Genomic DNA, 26528 nt, shown 5'->3' on the forward strand with positions numbered 1-26528 from the left:
TCGATTTTGGATAGTTTTTCTCTCTAAAGCGATTCTGTAAAATACGTGATTGTTCCAAAAAGTCAGAATTAGATGTACAATTTTTTCTGATACGCAAATATTGCCCATAGGGCACATTACGGATCCACTGGGGATAATGGGAACTATTCAAATCCAATAGACTATTTATGTCCACTGGTTTAAAAAATGTTTTTGTTTTTATACGGCCATCCGAATCCTTTCTGAGTTGAAGATCAAGAAAGTCAATAGAGGAAGAAGAGCAGTGAATGGTAAATTTTAGACCCCAAGTGTTCGAATTAAGAGTGTCAACAAAATCATGTGCTTGAGAAGAAGAGCCTGTCCAAATAATGAACAGGTCATCAATATATCGCCTATAAAAGGCGACATACCGGTTAAAAACAGGGGACTGTGTGATATGAGAGGACTCGAAACGCCCCATGACCAAATTAGCATAACTGGGGGCGAATCGAGTCCCCATCGCACAGCCCCTGCATTGTCTGTAAATGATATCATTAAAACTAAAAATATTGTGTTCTAAAATAAAAAAGATAGATTCAATAATGAACAGTACTTGGGTGGGTGAAAAATTACCATCTAAGAGGAGAACCTCCTTTATGGCCGCTAGACCTATAGAGGTGGTAATATTAGAATAAAGTGCACAAACATCAAGAGTCAAAAACAAAAAGTCAGCTGGAATAATAATATTGCTAACCTCCCTAATTAGCTGTGTGGAATCTTTAAGATAGGAGGGAAGAGAGAAAACAAAAGGTTGTAGAAATAAATCTATATAATGTGATAAATTACAAGTGAGTGAACCAACACCAGATATAATAGGACGTCCAGGGGGACAAAACAAGGATTTGTGCAACTTAGGTAGGTAGTAAAAGATAGGTAACGAATAATTTTTCACTGATAAAAAATCACATTCTTTTTTATTTAACAAATTATTATCAGTAGCATTTTTTATAAGTTCTTTATATTCCGCAAAATATCTAGGGGAGGGATCGTTCGTCAAAATTTCGTAGTATTCCTTATCGGAAAGGATTCTGAGGGCCTCATCAATATACGCAGATCTATCCAAAACTGCAACACCACCCCCCTTATCGGCGGGGCGGATAATTATAGAGGAATTATCCTGTAGACTTTTTACAGCCTGTCGTTCAACAATACTTAAATTGTCTTGTATTTTGACAAAATTATGGCTATCACGTAAGGAACAAAGTTCTTTTGAAACAATCTGATAAAAAGTATCCACATAAGGGCCTTTAGTATGGATAGGATAGAAAGATGACGGGGGGGTTACTTTTACATGCTTAATTTCAGTATTCCTTATGGTGTCAAAGGATGATGAGACATTTGTATTAGATTGCCCCAACAATGGGTCCTCTACTGAGATAGAGGTAGAAAAAATAAATCAAAAAGGTTCCAGTCCAGATTTCAAGAAGAACAAAAATCTATTACAATAAATTCTGAATCAAGTTTTCCTAAGAACATAGTTAGAGATAGTGATGGTAAAATAAAAATTTTCAATTTATCTTCTTACGTCTTGGCCCAAAATGAGAGCGATTTATTATCAAAAGGGTTATCCTTTTGTCCAGTTTCCTTACCAAACAATTTCCAACTATTTTTAGATTTGAATCGATTTACACGTAAACTTACATTAAGTAGACATTTTTCCCTTTCGAATAAACGTAACATCTCAGTAGAGGACCCATTGTTGGGGCAATCTAATACAAATGTCTCATCATCCTTTGACACCATAAGGAATACTGAAATTAAGCATGTAAAAGTAACCCCCCGTCATCTTTCTATCCTATCCATAATAAAGGCCCTTATGTGGATACTTTTTATCAGATTGTTTCAAAAGAACTTTGTTCCTTACGTGATAGCCATAATTTTGGCAAAATACAAGACAATTTAAGTATTGTTGAACGACAGGCTGTAAAAAGTCTACAGGATAATTCCTCTATAATTATCCGCCCCGCCGATAAGGGGGGTGGTGTTGCAGTTTTGGATAGATCTGCGTATATTGATGAGGCCCTCAGAATCCTTTCCGATAAGGAATACTACGAAATTTTGACGAACGATCCCTCCCCTAGATATTTTGCGGAATATAAAGAACTTATAAAAAATGCTACTGATAATAATTTGTTAAATAAAAAAGAATGTGATTTTTTATCAGTGAAAAATTATTCGTTACCTATCTTTTACTACCTACCTAAGTTGCACAAATCCTTGTTTTGTCCCCCTGGACGTCCTATTATATCTGGTGTTGGTTCACTCACTTGTAATTTATCACATTATATAGATTTATTTCTACAACCTTTTGTTTTCTCTCTTCCCTCCTATCTTAAAGATTCCACACAGCTAATTAGGGAGGTTAGCAATATTATTATTCCAGCTGACTTTTTGTTTTTGACTCTTGATGTTTGTGCACTTTATTCTAATATTACCACCTCTATAGGTCTAGCGGCCATAAAGGAGGTTCTCCTCTTAGATGGTAATTTTTCACCCACCCAAGTACTGTTCATTATTGAATCTATCTTTTTTATTTTAGAACACAATATTTTTAGTTTTAATGATATCATTTACAGACAATGCAGGGGCTGTGCGATGGGGACTCGATTCGCCCCCAGTTATGCTAATTTGGTCATGGGGCGTTTCGAGTCCTCTCATATCACACAGTCCCCTGTTTTTAACCGGTATGTCGCCTTTTATAGGCGATATATTGATGACCTGTTCATTATTTGGACAGGCTCTTCTTCTCAAGCACATGATTTTGTTGACACTCTTAATTCGAACACTTGGGGTCTAAAATTTACCATTCACTGCTCTTCTTCCTCTATTGACTTTCTTGATCTTCAACTCAGAAAGGATTCGGATGGCCGTATAAAAACAAAAACATTTTTTAAACCAGTGGACATAAATAGTCTATTGGATTTCAATAGTTCCCATTATCCCCAGTGGATCCGTAATGTGCCCTATGGGCAATATTTGCGTATCAGAAAAAATTGTACATCTAATTCTGACTTTTTGGAACAATCACGTATTTTACAGAATCGCTTTAGAGAGAAAAACTATCCAAAATCGATTCTAAATAAAGCTTTTAATCAGGCTAAGGGACAACGACAAGAGGATTTGATAATTGATAAAATTAATGCGAATGATATTAAGAAAGAAATTATAAATCTCACAATCGATAAATGTCAAATTGATTGTAAAAATAGTAAAAAATCCAAGAAGAATTATAGTCACAATTTCGTTACCAATTTTAATTGTGCAGCACCCAAGATAAAAACAATATTCAATAAATATTGGTATATATTAAAAGGTGATCCGATACTTAAAGATATATTACCCGACCACCCAGGTGTCACATTCCGCAGATCACAAAATCTGCGTAATTTGGTGGCCCCCAGTGACGGTCTTAAGAATAATCGTTTTGTTATATCTAATCGTGTAGGACAGGATAATGGCACTATCCCCTGTGGTAAAATGAGATGTAAATGCTGCATCATGATAGAAAAAGGTGACAATTTTGTTTGTAATATTTCGAAAAATGTATTTCGGATTAAGGGAACGCATGATTGCGAAAGCAGCTATGCGGTTTACCTTTTATCTTGTATTTGCGGTTTGCAGTATGTGGGCCGCACTGTTCAGACAGTGCGGTCCCGCATGAATAAACATCGTTCTAATGTGGGAAGACAATTCATGCTACACAGTGTCTCACGACATATATGTCAAATACACTCCGGGAATTTTGACTGTCTTAAATTAAAAATCATTGAAGTCATACCATCTATTATAAAAAATCGTTTCCAAAAGCTAATTAATAGAGAATCATACTGGATTTTTTCACTTGGTTCCCTTTTCCCTGGTGGTTTAAATGAGATGATTGAGAACGCTGTGTGACTTGACTTGCCTTCTATTATCATATCATATTATAAATATATTACAAATTTATTGACATATTTTATATTTTATATTTTATGTATATACATATCCAATTTTTTTAGTTGGGTATGTGAGATATATATAATTTTGTTATCTATTTATTTTTATATATTTTTGTATTTTACTATTTTTTATATGTGTGTTTTATGGGCTCCTGCCTATTGCTTTTATTCCAGCAATGTGCGGGTTAACTGTTGTTTATAAATACCCTATGTATCCCCACCCTCAACATGCCTGATGAAGCTGGTTATCCAGCGAAACGCGTTGCATGCCGGGTAAATAAACCATTTTACCTTTGAAGTCCTGTGCGCTGCCTCTATCCTGGTTTGTTCCCTGGAGGGATCCGCTTAATTTCTTCACCTCCAGGCTCTGTCATTGTGCTTCCATGTGACATGTGACTCCTTGTTAGATTACCCACACGCCAGGGCCTGGGACACTAAAACCTGGGAGTTAAGAGTTCAATTTCAAAACCCTCAATTTCAATTTAAAAATCTTAAACTTCTATTTAAAATTCTTTAATTTCAATGGTCTCCTCATGCTTCTGCCAACTCCAGGCTGCTCATTCAGACACTATATGGTCCAGACACTATATGGTCTCCTCATGCATCAGCCACCTCCAGGCGGTGCCATTCAGGCAATATGTGGTTTACTGCTGGGCCTGGGTCTGGGAATAAAAATGTTGTTATGGTAGCACTAGCTACCCAAAATCTTCAGTTTAAATTTCAAAATTCATCTTTTAATCTTAGGGATTGTGAAGCCCTAGTGTCTACTCATGCTTCTGCCAACTCCTGGCTGTGCAATTCAGACACTATATGGTCTCCTCATGCCTCAGCCACATCCAGGCTTTGCCATTCAGGCAATATATGGTTTAATGATGCTGCTGGGCCTCGGTCTGGGAATAAAAATTTTGTAATGGTAGAACTAGCTACCCAAAATCTTCAGTTTAATATAGATTCGCTGCGAATAAATTCGGATAAAACCAAATTTTTTTTAAAAATTCGGCAAATCGGCCAAATTGAATTTTTCGCTCATCTCTGCACAAGACCACATTTACCACATAAGAACCTGCTAGTCCACTTCAGAGACTTAGATCTGCCGCATGGATCCTTCCCCGCTGTCTTCTATGTTTTTCAAAGAATGCTGCTAGAGCTAAATCATGGCACTGATGTTGCCCACCTGTGTCCCAGAAAGACCACTAAGTAAGAGAATAAAAGACCTCCAGGACCCTGCTACTACCAGAATAATTTGAAGAATCCAAAATAGTAGAGAGTGAAATTAGCTTTATTAAAGGGGCTCTATTAGGCCTACTAGGCTGAGTTTCTTACTGGCAGACAATAATGTTTTGGTATATTGAGTACAGTGACCCCCCGACTTATGATGGCCCCGACATATGATCATTTCAACATATGTTGGCCTCTCAGAGCCCATCATATGTTGAAGGCAGCCTCGACATATGATGCTGCTGTGTGTCGGGTCCATCGTACAAACAGCTATCTGACAGCGCTGACAATTTCAGCAACTGACAGATAGTTGTTTAATGTGCCCCGTTCTGCCTCCTGTTACTCACATGCTGTCCTGCTAACTCCCGCAGGCTTCCACTGTCAGCTCCGTGTAAGCCCCGCCCCCCAGTGCAGCCATAGCCAATAGCCTGCAGCATCTTGCTGCAGGCATCCAATGAGCTGCTGGCTGCCCTCCCCTTCCTTTCCTATAGAGCTGTAGTCGGCAGGATCATAACGGACGACATTCTGTCCCCCCTGAAGGTATTTAAAGAACTGTACAGTACTGTATGCGATGTCACACATCACATACAATACATATACACACAATACACCCCATACATCAATGTTTCCCTATCAGTGTGCCTCCAGCTGTTGCTCCAGCTATAGCTGGGAGTTGTAGTTGTGCAACAGCTGGAGGCACCCTGTTTGTTAAACACTCCCCATACACTCCACATACAATGGTCATCCCAGAACCAATTAGCAGTTTCCCATAGAGATATGTATTCAACATACAATGGTTCCGAGGCCCCAGAACCAATTACCATTTTTACATAGACATATGTACTCGACATATTTCAACATATGATGGTTCTCCTGGAACCAATTAATATCATATGTTGAGGGACCACTGTATACCAAAATATTGCAGGGGCAGTCAAACAATCACATATTGAAGTCCCTAGTGGGGTACAAAACTATATAATTAAAATAAAAAAAGTCTAATAATGTTTGTTCATAAAAAAAAGTAAAAAAAAGAAAACATATTCTTTGCAAAAGTGTAAAAAAAAATCATATGGTTTGACCAGAATTGAATTGACCTGCATTATAAAGTTTTAACTTTATTTGAGCGGCAATTATACTCTTAAAATACAACAGAGTACAGAGCAGTATTTCACCAAATATGGCAATAAATAAAGGATCATGCTTGAACACAAATATAAAAGTGTATAGTTCTAGAGACCCTAAATTTGAGAACATACAGTAGATGACAGTAGAGTAAAGAAGTGCAAAAGAAATCCATAAAACGAGCTTACATCTATGTTTTCACACAGTATATATTTTTTGTGTGTTTTTTTTTTCTTGTGGTAACATAACCTAGTGCAAAAAACCTGAGTAAGTACTTTCTGGGGTAGAGGTGGGGGGGAATAGTGGGACGGAGGTGCAGGACAGTCAGGCAGCTAGCTGGGTTACAGTTAGAAAATTAGGTAGAGGGGAAAAGTGTCAGGGAGGCTAGTCCTGAACTGGCACACCCCAACAAGTTTGCCCAGTTGGCAGATAAGGGGATGCCATTTCAGAGCTACCAGCACTGCAGCAGGACTCTGCCTCTGACCGCTAGGGGGGTGTCTGCTCCAGTAAGGAAGGAAGGGAGAAGTGCAGGGCAGGCCAGACAGGTACTGGTAGTTCGGCACATCGCGGATCGGGTTGACAGGTTGCTGGGTGGGGCTGGAGAGGACTCAGCAGTCATGGTACATATTGGCACCAATGACAAAGTAAGAGGTAGGTGGAGTGTCCTTAAAAATGATTTCAGGGACATAGTCTGTAAGCTCAACCTCTTAAGGACGTAGGGCACCAATCGTTGTGCCACACGCTATTAACCCATTAGACGCATCTAAAATGAAAGTGAAAGCTTCCCGGCAGCTCAGTTGGGCTGATCGGGACCATCGCGATAAAATCGCAATGTCCCGATCAGCTAGCACGCGAGCAGAGGTCCCCTTACCTTTCACCGTTGTGTCCGATCGGCATTTGATTGCTCCAAGCCTGAGAAACAGCCTTGAGCAATCAACCGCCTGTAAAAGATCAGTGTGTGCAGTGTTATAGCCCCCATATGGGAGCTATAACACTGCAAAAAAAATGAAAAAAAAAGTTAATAAAAGTCATTTAAACCCTTCCCTAATAAAAGTTTGATTCACCCCCCTTTTCCCATAAAAAAACTGTAAATAAAAATAAACATATGTGGTATCGCCGCGTGTGGAAATGTCCGAATTATAAAAATATATTGTTAATTAAACCGCACGGTCAATGGCGTACACGCAAAAAAATTCCAAAGTACAAAATAGTGTATTTTTGGTCACTTTTTATATCATGAAAAAATTAATAAAAAGCGATCAAAAAGTCTGATCAATACAAAAATGGTACCGATAAAAACTTCAGATTATCATACAGGCCCGTATGCGGAAAAATAAAAAAGTTATAGGGGTCAGAAAATGAGAATTATTAACATATAAATTTTCGTGCATGTAGTTATGATTTTTTTCAACAACAACAAAATCAAACCTATATAAGTAGGGTATCAGTTTAACCGTACGGACCTACAGAATAAAGATGAGGTGTCATTTTTACCGAAAAATGCATTGCGTAGAAACGGAAGCCCCCAAAAGTTACAAAATTGCATTTTTTCTTCAATTTTGTCGCACAATGAATTTTTTTTCTGTTTCGCTGTGGATTGTTTGGTAAAATGACTAATGTCACTGCAAAGTAGGATTGGTGGCGCAAAAAATAAGCCATCATATGGAATTTTATGTGCAAAATTGAAAGCGTTATGATTTTTAGGTGATGAGGAAAAAATAAAAATGCAAAAACAGAAACCCTGCGTCCTTAAGGGATTAAGGCAAGGACCTCCAAGGTAATATTTTCTGAAAAATTACCTGTACCACGAGCCACACCAGAGAGATTAGGGAGGTAAACAAGTTGCTCAGAAGCTGGTGTAGGAAGGAGGGGTGTGGGTTCATGGAGAACTGTGCCAACTTTACTGTTGGATACCGGCTTTACCATATGGACGAGCTGCACCTCAATGGGGAGGGTGCAGCTGTGCTTGGGGAGAAGATGGCTAGAAGGGGGGAGGAGTGTTTAAACTTGGGACTTGGGGGAGGGAACCTACAACCTAGAGGGGGAAGATAGAGTAGATAGAGAGGGGGGACATATTCATGTAGCTGGGGGTGGAGTGGTGGGATAGCTTAGAATAGTTAAACATACACATTTGAATTGCATGTTGACTAATGCCAGAAGTCTGTCCCATAAAACAGAGGAACTGGAGTGGTTTATGTCTGAGGAAAATTATGACATAGTGAGTATAACAGAGACTTGGTTGGACGATAGCTGTGACTGGATAGTCAACATACAGGGTTATAGTCTATTTAGGAAGGATCAGACAAAACAGAAAGGGGAGGAGTTTGTCTTAATGTGAAATTGAGTCTGAAGGCCGCACTGCAGAAGGATATATGGGAGGGAAACGATAATGTGGAGTCCTTATGCGTAGAAATATATGGAGATGAAAATTAAAAAATTCTGATAGGGGTTTGCTATAAGCCACCAAACATAATGGAAGAGCCAGAAGATCAATTACTGAGGCAAATAAACAAGGCAGCAAATCAAAATGAGGTGATAATAATGGGGGACTTTAACTATCCTGATATAAACTGGGAGACTGAGACCTGTGAATCTCATAAAGGAAACAGGTTTCTGACTATAGCTAAAGACAATTATATGTCCCAAATGGTGCAGGGCCCGACCAGAGGGGGCACCAGTAGATGTGCAAGTAGAAGGACACCTAGGAAATAGTGATCATAATACAATACATTATTACTTGTTCTTCCATAATAATACATTATAACTTGTTCTTCAATAAGGGAATCTCTCGAGGGGCCACAAAAACAATGAACTTTAGGAAGGCAAAGTTTGATCAACTCAGAGAAGCCCTTAACAATATAAAATGGGATAATGTCCTCAAAAACAAGAATACTGACACTAAATGGGAGACTTTTGAAAATATCTTAAATTCTCACTGTAAGATGTATATACCTTATGGGAATAAAAGGGTCAGACTGTTCCCCAGGACTGGCGCATGGCAAATGTGGTGCCAATATTTAAAAAGGGGTCAAAAGGTAACCCCGGGAATTATAGGCCTGTTAGTTTAACCTCCATTGTATGTAAATTGTTTGAGGGTTTTCTAAGATGCTATTTTGGAGTATCTTCATAAAAATAAATGTATGACCCTAAATTAGCATGGGTTTATGAGGGATTGATCCTGTCAAAATGACATGATCAGCTTTTATGAGGAGGTGAGCTCCAGACTGGACCAGGGGCAATTGCTGGATGTCGTATATCTGGATCCCCCCCCCCAAAAAAAGGTAAAGAGATAGAACAAAAGACTATGTTCAGTCCGTTAAAATCAATAGATCCACCGATACACCGAGGAATTATACATAAAACAAATTATCCTGCAAAAAAATAAGCAGAAAAACTAAAATAATCCTTAGGTCCTAAAGGGAAAAATTGCTATTGCCCTGATAGGGTTATTGGTAACTATTATTTCTATTGCATGGACGGCACATGAAACAGAACAGAAATGAGCTTTTGGAGTCATGTAGCAGCAGTGTCATTTGTTCAGTACATTTGTTATAACTGCCCTGAAATCAGCAACATATTTCTGAAAATATTATAGGGCAATTTATGGTGGAAATCCGGTACAACAAGTCTTGCGTGTACAGGAGGTCAAACATATGTCGACATATAGTTATTGCTTAACCACTCTACTTTTTAAAACTGTCAGGGCTGTCGGATCTTTAGGTAAAATGAATTGATGTGATGATAAAAATGGCGTATAATCTGATTAACATATATTCTATTTGCTCAATGTTTTTCCCTTATGATGATTGATACAGGAACCCTCTTGTATCATGATGAAGTTATTTATATGATGAATTGACTTTTCTGAACCACAAAAAGCATTTTGACCTTAGTTCCTTTTTTTGCACAGATGAATATACTAAAGTAGTAACGTTCATATATACTGTGTCTCCTGATACATTATGACCTAGGTGTCAACCATTAAGGTAGAACAATTTTTCCTTGTAGTCATGCTGTCCTATACAGTATGGTCATCCCGAGAAGGTGCCATTAACTATTCCTGAAATGCCTACAACAAAAGCTATTCAGGTTCTAAAAAAAACTTGTAGAATTGTCATATGAACGATTCTCTGTTCATTTTGTTTTTGCTTCTATATATTTCCAACAAACAAAATATAGTATAAAGCTTTGTTCACATACATCTGGCAATCCAGTATAAAACTGGCGACAACTGATGCCACAACTGATGGCAAAGTGTGTGATGCCCAATTTGGGGGTACTGTGTGCAGGGTGTATGGGTTTTATTGTGACGCCAGGGCACCGTTAACCTACATGGTACGAGGATAGGATAGCTTCTCCTGGGCCAGGCAAGGGAAAAGGATGCCAGGATACGGATAACTGTCTTTACTGAGGCAGGAGTAGAAATTACAATCCTCACAGCGAAGATTAGAGGAGATGCATTGTAAGCCTTGAAAGCCCTGTAGACTTGTTGTGACTTGTAGTATTGTGCTTGGGATTTTACACTTAATGCTGAGGCCTCCCAAGCTGACTAGGGTTCTGTGTCCAATTATCACTTTACCGCCAGGGTATGAACTATCTCCGTGTGGCTCATCCACTCACCTGGTATTATGCTCACAATAATGAATTTCTGAATCCTCCTGGGTGGTGAACACTTGCAGAATGGCGTGGTCGCTTGCTTGAATTTAGGCTTTAGGCTTTATTTTAGGCTTCCCTAGAATCACCTCACACTCCTGCTGTCTCTTTTCCACTCTGCAGCTCACACTGAGCTCTGCACAGAACACACTCACTTAGAGTGAGCACTGACTGGATAGCTCCTCCCCCCTTAACTATATATGGCCCAGCTAGGGGGGCCTCCCATTGGGCAATCAGGGTCACATGTGTACTCTGCATCATGTCTTCTTACAGATATCCTGTACATTTCTTAAAGGTACAGTGCAAAACAACATAAATTAACAGGCAAAGATCATAATATTAAAGAATCGTCTGGGCAACAAAGTCTAGCCCAGGCACTTGAAGCAATGTTTGCCTGACAGGACGTACTCTGGCACTGGGATACTACAAACTCTCCCTCTTAAAAACAGCTGCCTGCGTCGCCCAGTCCTGGAGGGGGAATATTGCTGAAGGTGCAAAGATATGGAAGTAATTATTAGTGCAAACAGTCCTTGGAACATTATCTCTAGACACGGTCCTTGTCAGGGGCAAAACAAAATCTCAGACTTAGTGCAAATTTGTAGAATATGCAAATAGTTCCTGAGATAAGGAAGTGCAAAAGTTCCTTCCTGAAGCTATAACACCATGTGGTTGGTGCCTTTGATGTTGACCACTCGCTTGTTGTTTAAGTGCCATATACAGTCATGGCCGTAAATGTTGGCACCCCTGAAATTTTTCTAGAAAATGAAGTATTTCTCACAGAAAAGGATTGCAGTAACACATGTTTTGCTATACACATGTTTATTCCATTTGTGTGTATTGGAACTAAACCAAAAAGGGAGGAAAAAAGCAAATTGGACATAATGTCACACCAAACTCAAAAAATGGGCTGGACAAAATTATTGGCACCCTTTCAAAATTGTGGAAAAATAACATTGTTTTGAGCATGTGATGCTCCTTTAAACTCACCTGGGGCAAGTAATAGGTGTGGACAATATAATAATAACACCTGCAAGCTTGATAAAAAGGAGAGAAGTTCACTTAGTCTTTGCATTGTGTGTCTGTGTGTGCCACACTAAGTATGGACAACAAAAAGAGGAGAAGAGAACTGTCTGAGGACTTGAGAACCAAAATTCTGGAAAAACATCAACAATCTCAAGGTTTCAAGTCCATCTCCAGAGATCTAGATTTGCCTTTGTCCACAATGCGCAACATTATCAAGAAGTTTTCAACCCATGGTACTGTAGCTAATCTACCTGGGCATGGACGGAAGACAAAAATTGAGGAAAGGTGTCAACGCAGGATAGTCCAGATGGTGGATAAGCAGCCCCAAACAATTTCCAAAGATATTCAAGCTGTCCTTCAGGCTTAGGGAGCATCAGTGTCAGCGCGAACTATCCGTCGACATTTAAATGAAACGCTATGGCAGGAGACCCAGGAGAACCCCGCTGCTGACACAGAGACATAAAAAAGCAAGACTACATTTTGCCAAAATGAACTTGAGTAAGCCAAAATCCTTCAACGTAAAACGTCTACAAAGAAAAGAACACAGTACCTACAGTAAAATATGGTGGAGAGTCAATTATGTTTTGGGGTTATTTTGCTCCCTCTGGCACTGGGTGCCTTGAATATGTTCAAGGCATCATGAAATCTGAGGATTACCAAAGGATTTTGGGTCGCACTGTACAGCCCTGTGTCAGAAAGCTGAGTTTGCATCCGAGATCTTGGGTCTTCCAGCAGGACAATGACCCCAAACATACCTCAAAAAGCCCCCAGAAATGGATGGCAACAAAGCGCTGGAGAGTTCTGAAGTGGCCAGCAATGAGTCCAGATCTAAATCCCATTTGACCACCTGTGGAGAGATCTTAATATTGTTGTTGGCCAATAAGAGAGACCTGGTGCAGTTTGCAAAGGAAGAGTGGTCCAACATTCCGGCTGAGAGGTGTAAGAAGATTATGGTAGGTTATAGGAAGCGACTGATTTCAGTTATTGTTTCCAAAGGGTGTGTAACCAAATATTAAGTTAAGGGTGCCAATAATTTTGTCCGGCCCATTTTTGGAGTTTGGTGTGACATTATGTCCAATTTGCTTTTTTTCCTCCCTTTTTTGGTTTAGTTCCAATACACACAAAGGGAATAAACATGTGTATAGCAAAACATGTGTTACTGCAATCCTTTTCTGTGAGAAACACTTCATACCTGGTGTCACCCAATGGAGGTAGAAAATGGTGTCACCCCACACACACACACGCACACCCACATACACACAAAATACTGTCTCCTCATCATCCATGACCCCCTCCCCCACAATAATGTCTTCTTATAATCCATCACACAGACACACACCCCACAATAATGTCTCCTCATCATCAGTAGTGTTGAGCGGCATAGGCCATATTCGAATTCGCGAATATTCGCGAATATATGGACGAATATTCGTCATATATTCGCGAATATTCGCATATTCGTTATACCCTCGTTTTATTTTCACATATGCGAATATTCGCGTATGCGAAAATTAACATATGTGAAAAGTTGCACATACAAAATTAACACATGCGAAAATTCGCATATGCGAAAATTAGCATGTGCTAATTTTCGCATATGCGAATTTCCGCACGTCAGTCTTACACAGTAGTATTACAGCCTTCTTTACACCACATAAGCTGGAAGCAGAGAGGGATGATCACTGTGATGTGTACTGTGAAGAAAAAAAAAAAAAAAAAACAATATTCGTAATTACGAATATATAGCGCTATATTCGCGAAATTCGCGAATTCGCGAATATGCGATATTCGCGAATAATATTCGAATTGCGAATATTCGCGAGCAACACTAATCATCAGGGCAGTTTGAAGGAATTTGGGGGACCCAAGCAAAATGGCCATGGAGGCCACCCCCCCCCTTGATGTTCACACATGTTACGCTCTAGGGCCGGCGTCAGGACGTAGTAACGCCAGCCCCTGAATTCTTGGGAGCGCGACGTGAGCGAATGTCGATACAAGGCCCCCATATTAGGTTCAGCAGAGTTCCCCCCACATTAGGTGCAGCAGAGTACCCCCCACATTAGGTGCAGCAGAGTACCCCCACATTAGGTGAAGCAGAGTTCCCCCACATTAGGTGCAGCAGAGTTCCCCCCACATGAGGTACAGAAGAGTTCCCCCCACATTAGGTGCAGCAGAGTTCCCCCCACATTAGGTTGACAGTGTTCCCCCCACATTAGGTGCAGCAGAGTTCTCCCCACATTAGGCAGGCAGTGTTCCCCCACATTAGGCTGGCAGTGTTCCCCCCACATTAGGTGCAGCATAGTTCTCCCCACATTAGGCTGGCAATGTTTCCCCACATTAGGCTGGCAGTGTTCCCCCACATTAGGCAGACAGTGTTCCCCCACATTAGGTAGGCAGTGTTCTCCCACATTAGGCAGGCAGTGTTCCCCACAGACATACAGCCTCCAGCCATATACAGTGTATGGCTGGAGGCTGTATGCCTGTGTACTGCCCCACTTCAGTGCTCCGACCACCGCTCCTCCCGTCTGGCCATAGCATTAGTTCCGGGACCGGAAAAGCGGTGGTCGGAACACCGAAGATGACGTGCTGCTGGCCACTTACCAGGCTGGCCATCGCACGTCTTCCTCCTGCTCGATGCTCCGGTCTTCTGCACCTCCGTTGCTATGGGCGCACGCACGGGACGTCAGTGATGTCCCGGTTTGCGCTATCTCCGGGCAGCCCCTGCATTTTTAAACTTAACGCGGGGCCGCAGGGAGTTAACGGGGGCATCCCTGTGTCCTGAAAACATCTTTCGGGACACAGGAATGTCCTTAATAGTGATGGGAGGAATTGCCCCGTCGCTACAGGATGGGCAAGCACCGGCTCTACTCGGGGCCCCTGGCCAACTCGGAGCCCCAAGCAATTGCTTGGTTTGCCTATCCTGTAGCGACAGGCCTGCTTATCAACCATCACCCCCTCCCCACAATAATGTCTCCTCATCATCCATCCCCCTCGCCCACAATAATGTCTCCTCGTCATCAATCACCCTCCACACACACACACACAATACTGTCTCCTCATCATCCATCATCCCCTCCCCCACAATACTGTCTCCTCATCATCCATCACCCCCTCCCACACAATACTGTTTCCTCATCATCCATCACCCTCTTCCCACAATAATGTCTCCTCATCATCCATATCCCCCCTCCCCCACAATAATGTCTCTTCATCATCTATCACCCCCCCCCCACACACACACACACACAAAACTGTCTCCTCATCATCCATCATCCCCTCCCCCACAACACTGTCTCCTCATCATCCATCATTCTCTCCCCCACAATACTGTCTCCTCATCATTCATAACCCCCCCGCTCACACACTATACTGTCTCCTCATCATCCATCAGCCCCTCCCCATAATACTGTCTCCTCATCATCCATCACCCCCTCCCCCAAAATACTGTCTACTCATCATCCATCACCCCCTCCCCCACAATATTGTCTCCTCGTCATCTATCACCCCTCCCCCACTAAATTGTATCCTTATCATCCACCACCCCCTTCCTCACAATACTGTCTCATCATCCATCACCCCCTCCCCCACAATACTGTGTTCTCATCATCCATCACCCCTTCCCCCACAATACTGTCTCCTCATCATCCATCACCCCTTCCCCCACAATACTGTCTTCTCATAATCCATCACACACACACCCACAATACTGTCTCCTTGTCATCCATCACCCCCTCCCCCACAATGTCTTATCATAATCCATCACACTCCACACACACACACACCATACTGTCTCCTCATCATCCATCACCCCCCTCCCCCACAATACTGTCTTCTCATCATTCATCAGCCCCCCCCCCCCACACACACACACAATACTGTCTCCTCATCATCCATCACCCCCTCCCCCACAATAATGTCTCTTCATCATCAATCACTCCCTCCCCCCCAATAATGTCTCCTCATCATCCATCACTCCCTCCCCCACAATAATGTCTCCTTGTCATCCATCACCCCTCCCCCACAATACTGTCTCCTCATCATCCATCACCCCCTCCCCCACAATACTGTCTCCTCATCATCCATCACCCCCTCCCCCACAATACTGTCTCCTCATCATCCATTATCCCCTCCCCCACAATACTGTCTCCTCAGCATCCATCACCCCCTCCCCCACAATACTGTCTTCTCATAATCCATCACACACACCCACAATGCTGTCTCCTCATTATCCATCATCCCTTCCCCCACAATACTGTCTTCTCATAATCCATCACAGCACAATCCCCCCCCACAATACTGTCTCCTCATCATCCATCACCCCCTCCCCACAACATTGTCTCCTTGTCATCTATCACCCCTCCCCCACTATACTGTATCCTCATCATCCATCACCCCCTCCCCCACAATACTGTCTTATCATCCATCACCCCCTCCCCCACAATACTGTCTCCTCATCATCCATCACCCCCTCCCCACAATACTGTCTCCTCATCATCCATCACCCCCTCCCCACAATACTGTCTCCTCATCATCCATCACCCCCTCCCCCACAATATTGTCTTCTCATAATCCATCACACACACACACAATACTGTCTCCTCATCATCCATCACCCCTTCCCCCACAATACTGTCTCCTCATCATCCATCATTCCCTCCACCACAATACTGTCTTCTCATAATCCATCACACCCCCACAATACTGTCTCCTCATCATCCATCACCACCCTCCCACCAAAAATACTGTCTCCTCAAAATCCATCACCCCTTCCCCCACAATACTGACTTCTCGTCATTCATCACCCCCCCCCCACACACACACACACACACACACACACAATACTGTCTCCTCATCATCCATCACCCCCTCCCCCACAGTAATATCTCCTCATCATCCATCATCCCCACACACACACACAATACTGTCTCCTCATCATCCATCACCCCCCTCCCCCACAATAATGTCTCTTCATCATCAATCACTCCCTCCCCCCAATAATGTCTCCTCATCATCCATCACTCCCTCCCCCACAATAATGTCTCCATGTCATCCATCACCCCTCCCCCACAATACTGTCTCCTCATCATCCATCACCCCCTTCCCCACAATACTGTCTCCTCATCATCCATCACCCCCTCCCCCACAATACTGTCTCCTCATCATCCATTATCCCCTCCCCCACAATACTGTCTCCTCAGCATCCATCACCCCCTCCCCCACAATACTGTCTTCTCATAATCCATCACACACACCCACAATACTGTCTACTCATCATCCATCACCCCCTCCCCCACAATACTGTCTTCTCATAATCCATCACAGCACAATCCCCCCCGCAATACTGTCTCCTCATCATCCATCACACCCCTCCCCCACAACACTGTCTCCTCATCATCCATCACCCCCCTCCCCCACAACATTGTCTCCTCGTCATCTATCACCCCTCCCCCACTATACTGTATCCTTATCATCCATCACCCCCTACCCCACAATACTGTCTCCTCATCATCCATCACCCCTCCCCCACAATAATGTCTCCTCATCATCCATCACCCCCTCCCCCACAATACTGTCTCCTCATCATCCATCACCCCCTCCCCCACAATACTGTCTCCTCATCATCCATCACCCCCTCCCCCACAATACTGTCTCCTCATCATCCATCACACCCTCCCCACAATACTGTCTCCTCATCATCCATCACCCCCTCCCCCACAATACTGTCTCCTCATCATCCATCACCCCCTCCCCCACAATACTGTCTTCTCATAATCCATCACACACACACACAATACTGTCTCCTCATCATCCATCACCCCTTCCCCCACAATACTGTCTCCTCATCATCCATCACCCCCTCCCCCACAATACTGTCTTCTCATAATCCAGCACCCCCCCCCCACAATACTGTCTCCTCATCATCCATCACCGCCCTCCCCCCAAAAATACTGTCTCTTCATAATCCATCACCCGTTCCCCCACAATACTGTCGTCTCATCATTCATCACCCCCTCCCCAACAATACTGTCTTCTCATATTCCATCACACATACCCACAATACTGTCTCCTCATCATCCATCACCCCCTCCCCCACAATACTGTCTTCTCATAATCCAGCACAGCACATCCACAATACTGTCTCCTCATCATCCATCCCCCCTCCCCCACAATACTGTCTTCTCATCATCCATCATCCCCTCCCCCACACAATACTGTCTCCTCAGCATCCATCACCCCCTCCCCCACAATACTGTCTTCTCATAATCCATCACACACACCCACAATACTGTCTCCTCATCATCCATCACCTCCCTCCTCCCAAAAATACTGTCTCCTCATCATCCATCACCCCCTCCCCCTCAACACTGTCTCCTCGTCATTCATCGCTAGCCTCCACAGTACATGCTGACACAATTGGTCTTTCTCCTCAGCAGTGCCCTCTAGCTTGTGTTAGTTAGTATATTATATATGTGTACTGCTTTTTTTTTAGAATTAGAATGTGCAGATCAGTAACACTAGCCAACTAGTGCCAGTATGTGTGTTCTACTGCTGGTGCAATGTGAGCACTGCTGCTGTTACTATATGGGTACTGCTGGAACTATATTGGCTGCTGGATACTAATTCTGGTTCTCTCTGTTTTGGACTGATGGCAACTTATGAGATTCCATCCAACAAAAGGCCCCCACTAGCATTAGAGGGGGAAGGAGAAAATATGGCTGCCTCCTGAGAACACACTGTTTTCTACTTCATTTTTCAGTTGTAATATTGGTGAAAACCAGAGCATGGAAAATAAAGATTTGACTTAAATGTAATTTGTTGATCTTTTTCCTTTGTTTTAAATGTTTAGTTATTCTACAAAATCTTACAATGAAAAGACTTTTGTCTAAATGACACAGCCAAATTGCCTGGAGAGCATTCTTACACATCACTTATCTACTGACAAGAAAATCCCCCAAAGCACAAAGTTACATACTGTATTTAACCAGAATTCACATTTTATCTTTTTTCACAGTTTTTATAAAGCAATGTAGATTTTTTTTCTGAAATTTGTAATACGGACTTGATGACAGTCCAAGCTACAATCCAATAACATGCTTAAAAAGATTATCACCTCATCAAATGTTATCCTATATCCACAGCAGAGGATAACAAGCTGATCATGGGGAGCTCTGATGGCTGAGACCACCGAGTCCCTCAGAATAAATGGAGTGCCCCACACACACATGGCCACCACTTCATTCATTCTCAATGGGACTTCCAAACAGTGCCAAGACCCGAGGGGAAACCATTGATTCTAGCATGCCTTCAAAGCTTATAGGATGTTATAGGCCGTACATTGCTTACACTTGTCTGCATTTCCTTCAAAGACACAGTTTCTGACACATCTTATCAGTTGGTGTATAAGGGCCTTTCACATGGGGCGATTATTGGCCTAATGGGCCAATTAAGGAAGTGCTTTTCCATTGGCTAATCACAGGAATTGTGTGGCCCTAAAGATCATGGCTTGTAGGCAGCACATGTCCCTATGTAAATGGGGGTGTTCTGCTATGATGATGGATCATTGAGGTAGCTGTTCACCACCAATAAGTAAACCATCTACAGGCTCCTTTCAACTGGAGCAGCAGAACACTGATAACACTGCTCAATGCTGAGCCAAAGCTTAGCATTAAAGGGGTTATCCACCATGATGTGATTTTAGTAATACGTAGCTGCCAGAACTTGGTATTTCCTGTTAAATTTAATTCTCTAAACTACACATCCCATAGTCCCATAGTTGTATGAGGTCACTTTCTTTCCTCCCACAGATCAGCCACCCCACCCATTGAAGCATAGTGTTTTCTAACCAGGGGGCCTACAGCTGTTGAAAAATTGAAGCAGGACAGGCTCCATATGATCAGCTGACTAGTGAGTCAGGTCTCAATGTACTGCACCTGGGAAATACCGAGATATGAGTAATTTTGTATGCTGTTAACAATAAATATTGGGGCGATAATCACAGAAGAATTGTGAGACCACCGTCCCACACAGGTGCAGACACTATATTTTGAACTACACTAACTTCACAGCCCCTGTAGCATAGTCAATTGCATGCAATTGCAAGATTGCATGCTATAGCCTATGGGGCTAAAAATAAAAATAAAAGTAAAATGTGTAAAAAAAAAAGTTAATAAATGTGAATAAGCCCCCCCCCCCCAATAAAAGTTTAAATCCCACCCCCCTTGCCCATTTATTAAAATAAAACAATGTAATCAAGAAAAAACATAAAGATATGTGGTATCGCCGCATGCGTAAATGTCCAAAATATTAAAATAAAAGGTTAGTTAAACCACACGGTCAATGGCTTACACACAAAAAATACCAGTCTTAAATTGCGTATTTTTGATCACTTCATATGCCATAAAAAATGTATAAAAAGCTATCAAAATGTCCCATCAAAACAAAAATGGTATCTATAAAAACTACAGACCACGGTGCAAAAACTGAGCTCTCATAGCCCCATATGCAAAAAAGTTTAAAAGGTATAGAGGTCAGAAGATGGCAAATTTAAACATCCAAATTTATGTAGCTAAAAATGTATTTTGAGTAGTAAAATAAAATAAAACCTACATAAATTGGGTATCCTTGTAACCATATGGACCTTACAGAATTAAGATAAGGTGTCATTTTTACAGAAAAGTGCACTGCATAGAAACAGAGGCCCCAGATTATGCCACAGATTATGTTAAAAAAATAAGTGATGTCATTATAAAGTATGATTGGGGATGCAAAAATAAGCCCTCATATGGGTCTGTAGGTGCAAAACTAAAAACATTATGATTTTTAGAAGGGGAGAGGGAAAAAACGAAAATGCAAAAAGGAAAATTGGCTGGGTTCTTAATGAATTACTCTGGTGGAAAAAAAATGTTTTTAAATCAACTGGTGCCAGAAAGTTAAACATATTTATACATTTTTCTCTGTCCAGAGTAGGAGCAAATTCCCATAGCAAATCTCTCCTGCTCTGGACAGTTCCTGACATGGACAGAGGTGTCAGCAGGGAGCACTGTGGTCAGACAGAAAAGAAATTCAAAAAGAAAAGAACTTCTTCTTGAGCATACAGCAGCTGACAAGTACTGGAAGGGTTAAGATTTTTAAATAGAAGTAATTTACAAATCTGTTTAACTTTCTGGCACCAGTTGATTTAAAAAAAAAAATGCTTTCCACCAGAGTACCCCTTGAAGGCCAAAATGGGCTGAGTCCTTAAGGGGTTAAACCTTATTCACAGCTGGTTTGTTAATGCAGCATAACATTATGTACTTGAATAGGGTTAAGCTTCAAAACCAGACATAGCTGTTAGATAAGAGTAGTGTTGGTTTTTTGGGGTTTTCTTTGCTGTTTCCACTTTCTTGTAATTCTGTACCGATATTTTGCATATGGATATAACTTGGATATAACAAAAATACATTTTCATGGACATAATCTATATATCAAACTGAGAATATTATACAACTAATATTGCACTATAATTTTTTGCTGCAAAACAGAGAAATACAATATAGCACAGAAGTCTTTGGCACCTGTTGGTCATTAGTAAATGCCTGAAGACAGCTCCAACAATGCGCTCGTGTATTATCAGTTATTTTGGTGAAGAATGTAGATAGCAGTTCATACTAAGCCAATGGCCATTTTGGCCAGAGGGTTGATGAGATAAAAATTTGTCAGCTCTGTCTTTCACTTAAAAAAAGATGTTATTGCCTGACACACCTCACACAATCTCATATCTTCTGTCTTAGATTTTTCTCATGTGAGTCAGGGCTGGGTACAGAGGGAATGCAAAGTATGTAGTCGCTGTAAATATATATATATTTTTTCCTTTTACAGACAAATATTGCAAACAGCAAGTTTATACAGTGCATTTATTCTCAAAATACTTATGTACATGGACAAAATGGATGGAAAAGCCACAAGCATCATTCTGGAACAAACAAGAGACAATATTTACCATGTATGAAGGTGAATTTTTATGATTGTTCTAAAAACTTAGCTGCAGTTCAGGACATGTATAATTGTGAGCAACTTACAAATGTCCTTCAAAGAATAGTAGGATGGCATGAGGAAGAACTTGCGCGTGTCATAAACATATGTCTTAGGCTGGGTTCACATCACGTTTTCCCCATACGGGAGCGCATACGGCAGGGGAGACCTAAAACCTTGCGCTCCCGTATGCCTTCGTATGCGCCGGGAGTGTAACGTTGGGTCAGCTCGGCTCATTTTTGCGCCGTATGCGCTTTTACAACCGGACCTCAAACCGTGGTTGACCATAGTTTTAGGTCCGGGGAAAAAGCGCATATGGCGCAAAAATGAGCCGACCGGACCGAACGTTTCACTCTGGCCGGCTCATTGAAATGAATTACATATCGGAGCGCATACAAAGGCATACGGGAGCGTGAGGTTTTAGCTCCCCCCTGCCGTATGGGAGAAAACATAGTGGGAACCCAGCCTTACACAATGATAGAAGCACCATCAGCCTGGTCATACTCAAAGCCATTAGACTGCAAGCTTGATAATGCATGTGTATGTGTGTGTGTTTGTGTGTGTATGTGTGCTTGTGTGTGCATGTGTGTGTATGTGTGTGTATGTGTTTGTGTGTGTGTGTATGTGTGTGTGTATATGTGTGTATGTGTGTGTGTGTATGTGTGTGTGTGTTTGTGTGTGTATGTATGTATGTGTGTGTGTATGTGTGTGTATGTGTGTGTTTGTGTGTGCATGTGTGTGTATGTGTGTGTGTGTATGTGTGTGTATGTGTTTGTGTGTGTGTATATGTGTGTGTATGTGTGTGTATGTTTGTGTGTGTATGTATGTATGTGTGTGTGTTTGTGTGTGTGTATGTATGTATGTATGTGTGTGTATGTGTGCATGTATGTGTGTATGTGTGTGTGTTTGTGTGTATGTGTGTGTTTGTGTGAGTGTGTATGTGTGTGTTTGTGTGTATACGTGTGTGTATGTGTGTGTGTTTGTGTGTGTGTATGTGTGTGTTTGTGTGTGTGTTTGTGTGTATGTGTGTGTTTGTGTGAGTGTGTATGTGTGTATGTATGTGTGTATGTGTGTGTGTTTGTGTGTATGTGTGTGTTTGTGTGAGTGTGTATGTGTGTGTTTGTGTGTATACGTGTGTGTATGTGTGTGTGTTTGTGTGTGTATGTGTGTGTGTGTGTTTGTGTGTGTGTTTGTGTGTATGTGTGTGTTTGTGTGAGTGTGTATGTGTGTGTGTGTGTGTGTGTGTGTGTTTGTGTGTACACTGACAGCTCTGTAGATCTTTGACATTGTAGCTGTTAGTTTTTGAAAATATTCTGGGGACATTTCGATCTCCAACTTCTGTCACGCTTTTCTCTATAGTAGTAGACAACTATTTACAAATAACTAAAAATCTAAAGTTTCTTTCATTTGTTGCATATAAAAAGCCTTATTTCAACATAACTGATGTGTTTCTTTAGAAGGATGATCCCTTTTGGCCATTATTTAGTGCACTAACATGCTATTAATGTCTTAATTTTTTTTTCAAAGCTTACTTTTAAGGGTTCACAAAAATCATCAAATTATCAAATCAACCTAGTGAACAGTTCACAGTTACTGATCGACCACTACTTTTTATTCCTCATCGCTGACAATTCATTTTGGGTTTTTGTGGGTAAACCCTATGTTAGCACTTTAGAATATCATGGAGCCACCTGGCTTGTGTACTAACAGATGTCTCACCATACACTCTACAGCTATATACACACATGCGGAGGCTTGCTTTCCCTACATGACACCATGATGACAAGTATGGCTCCCATGTGTTCTGTAACCAGAGTACTTATCTTCTTAATTTTTACCATGCCTTATTTTTACAAGCCTGCAAAATACATATCAATTTCAGTAATATAGTGACACTTAAAAGACCACCTACCTGGAAGAGCACCCTTACCTAGACAACACTGTGTAGACTTCTAACTGCCTTCCATTTTATATGTATTGGCCCTCTTCTTTGACCAGACCCTCTTTCGAGATGTACCTAGACTTTCCTTCACCCAAGGCAAAGATTTAGTTTGCAGTATCCTCTGGCTCCCAACACCAAGGACACATGCCCAACTAGTTCACCCTAGCTCAACTCTTTCCCACCTGCCCTTTTTAAGAAATTTTTACTCCAATGTTGAATAGCCAACTTAAAGTGTACTTATAATTTTAACATGCTTCTATCATGTCATAGTGACATGTCAGAAGTTTCATCTATAGGGGTCTTGGTGCTAAGACCCCCACTGATTGCTAGAATGTAGGGGCACAAGTGCACGCTCTTTGCCCATTTACATCTGCTCTGTACAACAGAAGCCTGTGTTTTATCATATGACCCAAGGTGAAGAGGTATTTGCCATTAATGATGGTTGAAGCCTATGCGTCAACTGAAACAATCCACACAAATTTAGTGTTCGGCATTTAGCGCTATATTCACAATATTCGCGATTTCGCGAATATGCGATATTCACGATAGATATACGCATTGCAAATATTCGCGCCCAACACTAATGGCTATTAGTTAGAAGACAGGGAGGAAAAACTAAAAGTGCAAAAATGAAAAATCTCGGCATCCTTAAAGGGGATCTTCAGTGCTTAGACATCTTATCCCCTAGCCAAAGGATAGGGGATAAGATGCCTTATCGCGGGAGTCCCGCCGCTGGGGACCCCCGGGATCTTGCACGCAGTACCCCATTTGTAATCAGTACCCAGTGCATGTTCGCTCCGGGTCTGATTACCGGCAACCACAGGGCCGGCGGTGTGTGACGTCACGCCTCCGCCCCCATGTGATATCACGCTCCGCCCCTCAATGCAAGCCTACAGGAGGGGGCGTGACAGCTATCAGCGGCAGGACTCCCACGATCAGGCATCTTATCCCCTATCCTTTGGATAGGGGATAAGATTTCTAAGCACCGGAGAACCCCTTTAAAGGGTTACAGAGCAATTTTAAGATGCAATAATATGGTTCCCATCAGGGGCACTGATCAAAAACTTATGCAACATGCTAGTAACAGGACTTACTAACTTGATAAGCTTAGAGGAATCACAACTAGATTTTGTTTTGTTTTACAATTTCTCTTTTTTTATATTTTTAGCAGAAAAAAAATGTACAAGGCAAATGGTGTAATTCACAAATTAGAACAAAAACAGAGTAATAATATAAAACATAGCCTCCTCTTAGTCACGCGTAATAAAGCTTATGTATATTCTTATAGTGATAACCAACTAGATATCTACTGACTATTCGTTGGAAATGCTGATATAAAGGTTCCTTCTTTAACCGTCTTGTTTATTTCATTTGTAAAATATTACTCCAAAGAAATCATGTAGATTGTAAGCCCTTGCGGGCCGGACCCTCCCACCCTCTGTATCAGTTTGTCATTAACTGTTTCATGACCATTGTTTTTAAGTTTATTTTTATATGTATTTTACCCCCTGGACCTAAGGGTTCTTTATAAAACTAAACATAACAATAACTAACATTCTCTTGTTGTGCCCAATTTATTTTTAAATCTTCGGAACACATAATACAAATACCGGTTACTTCCTAATATCCATATAAAATGGACTTGACTTTTAGAAAGGCTTTAGAGTAATTGTTGTTGCCTGCTTGCATACATTTTAAGGATTAAAGCCCAGATTAAAGTACAGCCTCCTTCACGGCATCTTAAAGAGCATCTTACCATCTGCTGAGCGCTGGAATTCAGTCCACAAATAATCAAAGTTAGGATAATATGTTAAGTGTTTTCATAGAGAATCAATATATGTAATCAATGTGGAAAAACATACAATAGTGACTAGATGTGAATAGAGTGAAGCTTGTCAGTCCATAGTTACAGTATTGGACAGTCCAACAAATGCGCACACATACAAATGCCCAGAATCATATAGATTTTTTTCATGCGCTAAATGCTTTACCACCAACTATACTTTATGGATTTATTCCTTCTTCTAATTTAATGTACCTTTCTATAGAGAAGCTCATTCTGGACTGGCTTCCTTGTGCTTAGAATTGTTGTTACAGATCTAGAACAGTGGTCTGTATAGGCACAATTAATCAGGTGGCAAGCTTAGCAGATGTTATGGAGCCCATCAGTCAAGTGGGCCACCACGATTAAAAGGTGAAGTGCAGGTTCTGAATGATAAAAGGGAGGGTGAAAGGAAGTGGAGGACTGAATGCAGACTTATGGAAATCATAATAATCCTAAACTTTCTAAACTCAATGTGGCTGAAGGTGGCTGCAGTGGGCATCTTTCAATTCTTTTTGCTAATTAAAGTTGCAGGATAGAAAGGAAAACTGTATCTTTCTTAGAGCTGATGGTGGTTGTCAAACCTATAAAATTAATGTTTTATTTCTCATCCAAGTGTCAAGGAGGTGGAGCTAAGCTGCTCAGGTGTCACAACCTTGCAACCCTGCTCAGAGCCCCAAACATAAATCAGGGAGAGGCTGGAAGGTGGAAGGCACAAGCAAGAAGGCTGTAGCACGTGACCATCTCAGCTCCACTTCTTTGACACTTGGGCGAGAAA

The sequence above is a fragment of the Hyla sarda genome, chromosome 5, assembly GCF_029499605.1.
Source record: "Hyla sarda isolate aHylSar1 chromosome 5, aHylSar1.hap1, whole genome shotgun sequence".
Taxonomy (NCBI): Eukaryota; Metazoa; Chordata; class Amphibia; order Anura; family Hylidae; genus Hyla; species Hyla sarda.